Source organism: Plecotus auritus, assembly GCF_963455305.1.
Source record: "Plecotus auritus genome assembly, chromosome: 5".
In the NCBI taxonomy this organism is placed as follows: Eukaryota; Metazoa; Chordata; class Mammalia; order Chiroptera; family Vespertilionidae; genus Plecotus; species Plecotus auritus.
In genome coordinates this window covers 25,343,548-25,355,748 of record NC_137776.1, presented here as the reverse complement: position 1 = coordinate 25,355,748, position 12,201 = coordinate 25,343,548, and positions in this window count along the sequence as shown.

Sequence of the window (12,201 nt, the reverse complement as noted above, 5' to 3'; positions counted from 1 at the left end):
CTCTTTGTACTTGAGTAACTTTTTTCTTCCCCATATCAGGGAAGTTTTCTTGTCATTATTTCTTCAAATAAATTTTCTAATCCTTGCTGCTCTTCTTGTCCTTCTTGCAGCCCTATTATACGTATGTTATTTTGTTTTGCATTGTCCCAAAGCTCCCTTAGGCTCTCCTGCTTTTTAATTCTTTTCTCTAGTTGCTCTTCAGATTGGGCTTGTTTCTGTACCTGATCTTCTAACTCACTGATTCGGTCCTTTGCTTCTTCTAGTCTACTGTTGAAGCCTTCCATGGTGTTTTTGATTGTAGCTATATCATTTTCATTTCTTCCTGATTTTTGCATAGGTTGTTGATTTTCTCATCCATCTGGTATATGAACTGTATGACCATTACTCTGAATTCTTTTTTCTGTCATGGTGCATGCTTCCATTTCACTTATCGCCTTTCTTGGTGATTCCTCCTTTTCTTTCCTCTGGGGTTTGCTTTGTTGTCTTCCCATTCTGACTATTACCAGAAGGTTCAGATGTTGAGTTGTGGGGGCCTGGACCATGTGCAGTGGGAGTTTTGCACCCCCCAAGTGTCACTGAAGAGCTCTGACACCAAGACGTGCAGTTGCTGTGGGTTTGTGAGAGTCACGCTCGCCCTGGGTCAGAGTCACAGGCACTTAGTGTGGCCTTGTGTGTGCACCTAGAATCAGGGACCCTGCCTGCACCACGTTGAAACAGAGAACCCAATGGCATGTGCCAAAAATCAAAGTCGCCTATTGCGTGTTAGGAGTCAGAGGCTCCCTGTGTCCATGCCGAGAATCGAGTATCAGAGTCTCTGTTGCTTGGTGCTACCTCGCACTGAGAATCAGGGTCCCTGTGTGCACATGCGCCAAGAATTGGAGTCACTGGCTCTTAGTGTGAATGTACTGGGAATCAGGGATCCCAGGCACATGTAATGAGGAACGGAGTCTAGTCACTGGTGCTCACTGCTGTCTCTTGCATGGAGATTCAGGGTCCCCGATCTGCTCGGAAGACTGGGTTGCTCAGTCGCACTGTGTTGGCTGAAGGTCCACTTCTGTCCTGCAGTAAACAGCCTTCTGTGTGCGCTTGCCCTGAAATCAAAGTCAGGTGGCACTGCCACTTAGTGTGGGTGTGGGGTCTGGTCATGTGGGTGTGCACTGTGGAAAACAAACTCCCTGTGTTCATGCACCCTGGCTCAAATTTAGTGCTGCCTTCCTGTGTGGGCACAGGGTCTGGTCGTAGGGAACAAACTCCCGGAGACTGCACATCTAGGTTCAAATTCAGTGCAGCCTCTCTGCTAAGGTGCAGGGTCTGGTCATGGGAAACAAACTCCCCGGGTTTGCACCCCTGGCTCAAATTCAGTGCTGTCTCCCTGTGTGGGCGCAGAATCTGGTCGCAGAAAACAATCTTCCCAAGGTCATGCGCCTATGCTCAAATTCAGGACTGCCTTCCTGCCTGGGCATGGAGACGAGTCATGGGAAACAAATTCCCCAAGTTCGCAAGTCCAGGCTCAAGTTCAGCGCTGTCTCCCTGCCCTGCGTGGGCGTGGGATCTGGTTGCAGAAAACTACCTCCCTAAGGATGAGCAGCTAGGCTCAAATTCAGCTCAGTCTCCTTGCCTGGGCGCAGAGACAAGTCACGGGAAACAAACTTCCCATGTCTGACACCAAGGCTCAAAGTCAGGCAGAGTCGCCACTGCTTTGTGTGTACAGAAAGCCTTATTGTGCAGCTGGGGTATGTGGTTTTTATGTTGCTGCTGCGAGGGTGGTGGGGGAGGGGGATTGGCTTTGTGACTCACAGAAATCTGAGGCCGGGTGCCTGGAGTCTTGGTGTCCCTGGGTCTGCAGCAGTGATCATGGGACTTTTACCAGAGTGGCTGTAGGGTACTAGTTTACTTCTGAGACCAGACTGGGTGTTGGCAAGGCTAGGATTCTAGTCTCAAACAGTTCTGTTCTTCAAGATGGTGTGGTCTCTGTGCTGCTGGTGTCCTCCCCAGAGTGTTTGCGGTGGCAGCGGGGTTTTGCTGTCTAAGACTGCCCGAATTGGCAGCCCCCCTGGAAGAACTGCAGGATCTAACTGTTCCTATTTCACTCACACACACACCCACACACGTCCACACACACCTCTATTGCTCCCTCACTCTCTCACATACTCTCCCTCCCTACCTTCCTGCTGGTCGCCATCTTGCCTCCTCCTGTACCACAATTTTTTAATCCACTCATCTGCTGATGGGCACTGAGGCTGTTTCCAAATCTTAGCTATGGTGAATTGTGCTGCTATGAACATAGGGGTGCATATATCCTTTCTGATTGGTGTTTCTGGTTTCTTGGGATATAGTCCTAGGAGTGGGATTACTGGGTCAAATGGGAGTTCCATTTTTAACTTTTTGGGGAAACTCCATACTATCTTTCACAGTGGCTGCACCAGTCTGCATTCCCACCAGCAGTGCAGGAGGGTTCCTTTTTCTCCACAACCTCACCAGCACTTGTCATTTGTTGATTTGTTGATGATTGCCATTCTGACAGGTGTGCGATGGTATCATTGTTGTTTTGATTTACATCTCTCGGATGATTAGTGACTTTGAGCATGTTTTCTTTCATATGTCTCTCGGCCTTCTGTATGTCCTCTTTCAAAAAGTGTCTATTTACATCCTTTGACCACTTTTTGATTGGATCGTTTATCTTCCTTTTGTTAAGTTGTATGAGTTCTCTGTAAATTTTGGAGATTAAGCCCTTATCAGAAATATAATTGGCAAATATGTTCTCCCACACAGTGGGCTTTTTTGTTGTTTTGCTGATGGTTTCTTTTGCTGTGCAGAAGCTTTTTATTTTGATGTAGTCCCATTTGTTTATTTTCTCTTTAGTTTCATTGCCCTAGGAGTTGTATCAGTGAAGATTTCACTTCTTATGAAAGGAATGGGAAAGAATTTTTGACCTTTGCTAATCCATCATAAGGGATTTGATATTTGAAGGGTATGTGTAATCCTAGTAGGTAGTGTGAGAGAGCTCAAAAATAATACTGAATTGTGACTTAAAAAACATATGGGGGAGAAAGGGGTAAATGTATAAAAACCCTTACACCTAGAATAGAATAACAGGCTGATTTAATCTTTAATTAAAAGGACTGGCCGATTCTGCAACCTGTCCTTCCATTCTTCTGTTATCATTGAAAGTAATCAAGTGGGCCAGCCAGAATAATCACAGATATAAATAAGAGATTTGCTTCCACTAAGAGAGAACAAACCACTTTCATTGTTTTCTTGATGTTGAATTAAGCAGCTAGTCTGTTTTTTTCATTAAACAAAACTAAACCCCGCATCCACCTGATTACATGGCTCTGTTTTAAACAAAAGACTATCATTGTTGAGAGGTAGGCCATTTCATTTTTATCACAGGAAGAGATGTTAAGGTATGTTAATGTCTTTAGAAATTATTTATCCCTGAAAATCTCCTGTGCATTACACTGAAGTAGACTGGGAATTAGGAGACATTAATCTGAAAGAAAAAGCAACAACTGCTGTCTTCCTCAATAACACAAGACCATGGTTATAGCCAAACCCCAAGTACCTAAATAGTTCTGTCTTTTGGTCTTTACAGATACTGATACTTAACAGATGTGTTCTATTAAATTGCTGTGTGTGCCCTAAAGAAGGCCAACATACCTTTGCACACAGGTCTTATGTGTTCATGATCTTATGAATGTTAATGACGGGGTCCTGGGAAAAATTGGGATGTTGGTGAAACTTACACTTAAACTTACTGGCCTCCTTTTTCCTGTCTCTTCCCTGGTTTCATAACAATTCTCTGCAGAGGTAAAGGTGAGGCCCTAGAAGTTAATGCTGGAGACCACATTCACAAGGGTCAGAGAAGGGAAGAGAAGGAGTGCAAGTGAGGTGTGAGAATAAGAATAAGGGGTGAACTCTGAGAGTGCAGACAGGTGTGTGCCTGTGCATTGATCTCCTAAAGGAGAAGGATCAAGAACCCCAACTTACTTCCCTCAGATCCATTTAATTCAGGGGAAGTGAAGGTCCTCAATAGATACTTCAAGAATTTTCAATTTGCTCTCTCAGTTTTCAAAAACATAGTGAAACTGCAGAGTGAACAGAGGCTTTTAGCCAGTCTGTACCTCCAGAAAAGCAAGCTTCACAAAGACACAAATTGTAAAAGTTGGTAGAGAAGCTGCACCATTAGATTGTCAAGTCAATTTTCCTAACCTTCACTCACTTCCACATAAAGATAAACCATCTTCCTATCAGAGGATTCTGGTGGGATTTTTCTGTCCAGCTCAGCTTGTGTGTCTTGAGGTCCCTAGAATTTGAAGTCACCATCATGTCTCAGCCATACCAAGGCTCAGGACCTGGCAATGGATGTACATGAGCACAGGTCTTTCCATATAATTGTCTCCCTTCTTTCTGCAGACCCTCTATGATTTTCTCTCCTCTATGTGCTTCTCTTTCTGTCCGTATTAAGATTCTCTGAGTGCAAGAAATCTAGACTAGCCTTGGTGGTCTCTCTACTTCATGTACAACAATAATAACAATTTGTGCTAGTCATTTCAACATTTCACCCAATTTCCCACCTGTAAATTGTGGGGTTTAGCCTTACCTGTAGAGCTAGCATCCTATGATTCTGTTACAGAAAATCTGAGTACTCCCAGGCTCCCAATTTTTCTTAACCATGGCCCAAAAGACTTGTACAGAAGATCATGTGACTTCTTTCCAACAATGTACCCTTTGTTTTGTTTCGAACACAAAAGTAATTAATCTAGCTAAACAAAAGAACACAGTCTTTGGAGAAAAATTAAATTGAGTATCTACACAGGAATTAGCTGGTGTTTCTACAACTTGTTTTTTTGTTTTTGTTTTTATTCTGGACAACACTACTAACAATACAAGAAAACACAATGGAAAGTGAAGGTATGAGTCACTGAGTATGAATTTATCCCCAATATATCACAGACACACACATATCTATTATGAAGCAGCAGGAATGAACTATGACAAGAACTATCTGACTGGCTTTAAAATGCCTCACTTGTTACCTTGGGTTTTGTGGGGATATTGATGGCTTTGAGTCTGGCTAAGAAGATGTGGGAGAATTTGCTTTTTCATTTATAGAGCATGGTTAGCTCTCACAGTGAGAAAATGCGCTCCTTGACGAATGTTCCCATTTGTTATCAGAACAACAAAAAACAGTGCCAAAATGACAAGTGAACACTGAAACTTAAGTGGGTAAGAAAGAAATATGATCCCAAACTTCCATGGTCTTGTGGGGATGAACTCAGGCAAGGCAGAAGATCAGTTTAACGTAAGAACATAAATGTTTAGTCCAGTGCCCATCTGTTTGAGTAAGCATCAGTTTTCTTCCCCCAAATGCTTTTTCTTTGATATTATTATTATTATTAACATTCTTATAAATTTCCAAGTTCAAATATGAATATCGCCTCAACATTTCTTCTATCCTTCCAGGCACCAGATCTGGGACTCTGTCTCTAAAATAACCTTTCCATTCACTTCTTTCTTCCTGTTGCTTCCCCTCACTACCCTGACTGGGCCTGCATCAATAAACATGGGGAGGTGATGTGCTCTGTCTTCCACAGGTACATAGTCCTTTGCTCATATCTCTTCTATAATATTTATCAAATGTTGCCTTGCTTTGGTTTGGATTGTATTTTTGTATGCCCTACATACCCTCCTGGATCATAAATAGATGCTAGACAATGTTTTCTTCATGTTCAGTTTTTCCATGGCATTTTAGCTCTGTACTTTGTTTATAATAGAGTCTCTATAAAGTTCATACATTGAATTATAAAGCTATTAAATTATTTCTCCAGGTTTCTGCAGCCTATGGGATATGGTGAGAGGAGTAGCAGGATTAAGAGTACAAATTTGAACAGTGGTAATAATGATAATACCAATAACAATTAAAAAATTTATTGAGTGCTATGGATTCCAACCCTTGTATTGCTCACAATCTCCCTTTACTCTCTCGATAGATGATAGATGATAGATAGATAGATAGATAGATAGATAGATAGATAGATAGATAATAGAATAATTTCGTAATGTAAGAAGAAGCAAATAAGGGTGTTATTTGTTGTTAATACATATTTACATCATTTTACAGATTAGAAAATTCAGGAATGTAAAAGTTAAGAACCCTGTTCGAAATCATATAGCCCATAGGCATCAGTATTAAGTTCCAAAGAGTCAGAACACAGAGCCCTGAATAGATTATTCTGTGCCTCAGTCTCTCTGTCTCCTCTAGATCACAAAGGGCAAGCATGTCCTGGGCTATCCTCATGCTGTGCCTTCCTCTTGCTACTGCAAAATCCCTTTGGCTCCCTGGTCCTTGAACTAACTGCCTTGAAGCTATCTTAAGTATCCAAGGTCAGAGTCTATGGTAGCCTGAACTAGCTCCCTTTCTTAAATTATGCCTGCTAGTCCAAGCGTATGGCCTGGGCCTTGTAGGTAACCGGGGGAATGGGCAGGAGAATTGAAATAACTGTGAGTGACTCAGGAGGTACCAACAGGGCTTCTCCTAGAGCCAGACTTCTCTGTGAAGCTTATGTTTTGGTGGGCAAAGACTCCCAATATACAATCAAATAAAGAACCAAATATCAAGTGGTGATCATGACAACTGAAAATCGAAGCAGGATGAAGGAAAGGGAATGAGGGGCTGTTTTAGGTAGGGAGGTCAGCAAGGGACTCTCATAAAGTTCCAAGTAATACAAAGTAAGCATTTTAAGGGAACCTCCTGAATTTATGCACAGCCACAGATTACAGTATTTTTTTTATTTCATTTGATGTTTGCTGTCTTAGAAAGAAGGGTCAATCATAGTAAAAATAGGACATATACACACACAGGCACAAAGACACAGGCACACAAACACACATAAGGGATAAAAATTACTAGTTTAGGGATATTTTAAAAGTACAAAACTAAAGGACAAATTCTGAATATTAAATGTGAGGAAATCAGAGGCTTTACCACACCAGTGGGGGAGGGGAGAGAAAGGCGCTCTCTCTCAGTACTCCTGTGACCGAGCCCTGCATATCACCTGTTCTACCCACACCCAAAGACATGCCTTCTCTACATCAGCAGTTGGATGTTATTATAATGTGGGTCTTAGCTGTAAGCCCCTCAAAAGACATTTCAGGGATATATTTGAAAGCAAATTCCAGTCTATTATTAAAACACCTGCTCAATCATGAGATCATTCCTGGCATGAGGGATTATCAGCCAGAGTAAGAAATGACAGCACAGTTTATTAGTTGTCTCACAATTCAGTTTGGCGGAAACTAATCCCCTGCATTTCCTGTCAAATCATTATTAATAAAATTAATAAAAGTCTTGCAGTTTATATTTACAAAATTACACCAAAGCCAACAGATTAATTTCTTACATGTCATCATTTTTGGAGCAAAGCAGGAAGATAGAATAAAATAGTGCATTTCTTTGAGCCATTCACTGCATTTTAGCCTCTGTCAATCATATTTCTATGACTATGTGGTCATTCAAGGGTAGGTGTCCATTTCAGGAAAGCTTAGCAATTACAGGCTCTGCTGACATGATACAAGAGATTCCAAACAGGCCTTGTTATTTACCTTAATACATCTTAGTCCCCCTTTGTATTGATTGTCTACAAGCCCCTGTAATGAAACAGAGGGGTCAAGCCCAGTAACATGAGTGTCCTTGCCATTCTTTTCTGTGCACATTTAGTCCATTAGCAGAAACAGCTCAGTAGCATCAGTTTTAGGTCAATAGCTTTTAGAACATAGATTCTATACCACAAAAGAACTTTTCCCAGAGAAGCAGAGAGATGATAGAAAAATTTGAAAAGGGGAGTCATATGTTGGAAAATAAGGGGAAAATCTGGTTTAATTATAAACCAAATTCCCCTCTAAAAAATGATTGAGCAGGCTAGTCTTTTCAATTTCAAAGACTATTCTCCATCTTTTCTATCCCTCCTTGCTTCTATCTACTTACAGGTTTCTTTTATTTGTTTTATGAGTCATAAACTTATAGTTAAGGATTATATCAGAATGTAGACTGAAAGAATAATGCCATAGTGGGTTGTGACTGAACTTGATGCATGAAAATCAGTTGTCAGAAAGATAGGTCAGAAAACTAAGTGATGTGATCGTATTAGCAGTTGCAAAGATCACAAGCTTTAGATTGGAGAGCTGCTAAGAAGACTGGTGTTGAGAATTCTTATCAATAATTGACATTCATAGAAGTTTGAATCTTTGGAAGAGAAGAAAATTAACACCATCCTGGAAGTATATTTTCTGAGGGAATGGAAAGAAATGAACAAAAAGGACTGGTAATATAACTAAGAGCAATGTGAAAATATTCACCTTTCAAGTACAGAAATTATGTCCACAATTTGTTCATTCATTTGTTCAGTCAGCAAATACGTATTGAGTGCAATGTTCTTGGCATTGGGTCCATATGGTGAACAAAGTTGAGAGAGTACCTGCCTTCATGGAACTTACATTCTAGTGGGAGAAATAAATAATAAACATTGACATACATTTGAATATAGTGTTAGGTGGTGACAGGTGTAATTGAGAAAAATCAAACCAAGTAGTGAGCCAAGAAAGGTACTATCTTAGATAGGGTTGTGTGTCCTAGAAAGAAAAAGATAGGTAGGGCCAAGATAATGAAGTGCTATGTGGACCATCTTGAGGTATTTGGATAATAATCCAGATGTGATGGGAATGACTGGAGAGCTTTTAGCAGGAGCATGTAATGATGTGACTTACGTTTGAAAAGGCTCACCCAGGCTGCTGGTGGAGAACAGAATAGGGGGGTGGAAGCAGGGACACAGACTTAGAGCACTTGTCAATTATCCGGACAAAACATGGAGGTGGGTTGAATGGAATGGATAGTGGTAAAAATGGTAAGAAGAGCCATATTTGAGATCTATCTGCCTATCTATCACCTATCACACACACACACACACACACACACACACACACACACACACGTGTACATATACATGTTCAAATTCTGGGAACTCCAGAGATGGTGTAACTTCTCTTAGGCCAAACACCCAGCCATGGCAAAGCTGGGACTGAGGCCAATCTGAAAAAAATAATAAAGCAAGAATATTGGTTTCCCAGAAGTTAGAATAAAAGGTTTCAAGGCAAGAATGGTCAGCTTTGCTATTCAGAATATAAAAAAGAAACAGACAGAAAATTTACAATTAGATTTGCTAACATAGGGATCATTGGTGACCTTAGAGTTTTAGTAGCGAGAAAATCAGGGAGAGTGTTGGTTTGAAGCTTCATCTGAGTGCTTTTGAGAGAGAATGAGTTGTAGGGCAAAAGCTGATATAGACAACACTTTCAAGTTTTGTTTTATAGCAGAGCTAGGAAATTCAGAAGCTATAGAGAGGGTGTGAGATCAAAGGAGATTTTGTAAAATAAAACTATTACAGCACCTTTGTATTCCAACTATAATGATTCAAGGAGAACAGACATTGGCAATGCTGTAGAGAAAAGAGAGAGTTACAGGAGTAAAGTCCTTGAGGGAGATGGTAGGAAGTGATTCAGAGAACAAATAGAAATATTGTTCTTAAACTGGAGCCCAGACCATTCATTCACCACAGCAGAAGAAAGGCAGAGCATTAGGGTACAGAGACCAGCCATGTGGAAGGTGGTGGTGAGTGGGGGAGAACTTCTTTTTGAATTGCTGTTATTTTCTTAGTTAAATGAAAAGCCAAGTCATCAACTAAGAGTGCATAGTGGAGAAGGGGTGTTTGAGGTTTGAGGAGGTGATTAAAAAGTGTTAACTAGCCAGATGGGAGACTAGAGAGTGAATCAGCCATAGGGCTGCCTGCCAGTGATGAGGGTCCACTTGAGAATTGCTATCATAAATACAAAGTGAGGCCAGTCACCAGTCAAGATGGCTAGTGTTTTCTTTCAGTAAAGTTTAGCTATTTGAGTGCAGTTGTAGAATCTGAAATGAGTTGGATTAAATCAGGGTTAGAGTTTTTCTAGGCTCAGAGAAGGAGGAAGAAAGGGACAAGGGAATAAATCATGAATACAAGAGAGCATTTATAACAATGGTCCATGGAATCTAAGGTACACAGAGAGGAAAATGAGGAGAGGTGTGTGTGTGTGTCCTGGTGGTGGTGGAGGTACCATTGTGATGATAGGTATCAATGGATTTAAGATTCTAATGGGTCCAGTGTTGGGGATACTAAGAGGAGTGAACTGAAAATATAGGAGAAAATAGCCAGAGAGTGAAATATGTTATGTGAGATTTTAGAAGTATACACATCTATACTAATAAAAGGGTAATATGCTAATTAGACCGGGAGACCTTCTGGGAGACCTTCCAGATGTCCTTCCAGACAAAGCCATGGTGGTGGGGCCGAGGCAGAAGCAGTTAGGGGTGATCAGGCTGGCAGGGGAGGGCAGTTGGGGGTGATCAGGCCAGCAGGGGAGGGCAGTTGGGAGTGAGCAGGCCAGCAGGGGAGGGCACTTGGGGGTGAGCAGGCCAGCAGGGGGGGCAGTTGGGGGCAAGCAGACCGGCGGGGGGCACAGTTGGGAGTGAGCAGGCCGGTGGGGTGGGGGGCAAGTGGGGGCGATCAGGCCGGCAGGGGAGGGCAGTTGGAAGCAAACAGGCCAGCAGGGGAGGGAAGTTGGGGGCGAGCAGGCCGGCAGGGGGTGGCAGTTGGGGGTGAGCAGGCCAGCAGGGGGTGGCAGTTGGGAGTGAGCAGGCCAGCAAGGGAGGGCACTTGGGGGTGAGCAGGCCATCGGTGGGGCAGTTGAGGGCGAGCAGGCTGACAGGAGGGCAGTTGGGGGCGAGCAGGATGGCGGGGAGGGGCATTTAGGGGCGATCAGGCAAGCCGGCAGAGTGGTTAGGGGTGATCAGGCAGGCAGGCAGGTGAGCGGTTAGGAGCCAGTGGTCCCAGATTGTGAAAGGGATGTCCAACTGCCAGTTTAGGCCTGATACCATGGGGATCAGGCCTAAACCAGTAGTCAGACATCCCCTGAGGGGTTCCAGATTGGAGAGGGTGCAGGCGGGGCTGATGGACAAAACCCCCCCCTTGCACAAATTTTGTGCACCAGGCCACTAGTATATAATAACAAAGTAACACAAGGGAGATTTTAAAAAAATATATTAATCTCAGAAGTCATCTCTGATAAATGAATGGTAATCTTTTTTAAAAATATATTTTTATTATTTTCAGATAAGAAGGGACATGGAAAGAGAGATAGAAACATCAATTATGAGAGAGAATCTTTGATTGGCTTCCTCCTGCATGCTCCATACTGGGGATTGAGCCTGCAACCCAGGCATGTATCCTGACTGGGAATTGAACTGTAACCACCTGGATCGCAGTTCAATGCTCAACCACTGAGCCATGCTGGCCAGGTTGAATAGTAATCTTTGAGAGGTGGGGCTTAGGCATCGGTATGTGTTTTATCAGTATTTTTGCTGGCCATTTATATTTCTTCTTATGGAATGCAAAGTTGAAACTATACTCTTTAATTAAAAAAAAAACACAAAAAAATGGGAAAGCAAAGTTTTTAGGGAAATTGACTTTGTATCAGAATGAAAGACTGTGCCATTTAGAGTTGGATAGAGGGGTTGTATATATACTGGCTACTGAAGAAAAAAAATCACATACAAAAGCTGCATCCTGTGTGTACTCCCGCATAGCATTTTTCACACTGCTTTATTTGTTGACTTATTTATCTGTCTCCCAAGTTATGAATGGCCCATCTCTTAAAGGCATATATTTATCTTGCTTGATTTGTATCTCACCCCTCCAAAATCCATCTATTGGAGTCTTTATCATCTGATTTGTTCTCAGTACATGTTAGTGGGGAGTATAAAAGAATATCCCATTGATAGTTAAACATCTAGTATCATCTTTGCACTGAGAGGGGAGTATCATTCACTCTACCAATTCAATATTGAAAGAATAGTATCTTTTATTCTATCAAAAAATGATCACTTATCATGCATTTTAGGGTAATTATTGTCTACTGGTTCAATAACATTTTTTGTTTTATAATTTATGTCCTGCCTGTTCCCCCTAAAAAGATGCTCTGTGGGTTAAATATCTTTAAAAAATTAAATAAGCATTTAAAATTAAAGGACAATTTCTAAGACTTAGACTAGATTGATTCTTGCTGTTGGCAATAAAATTTAGTTATAAGATTTCTGAGAGCCAAGAAAAA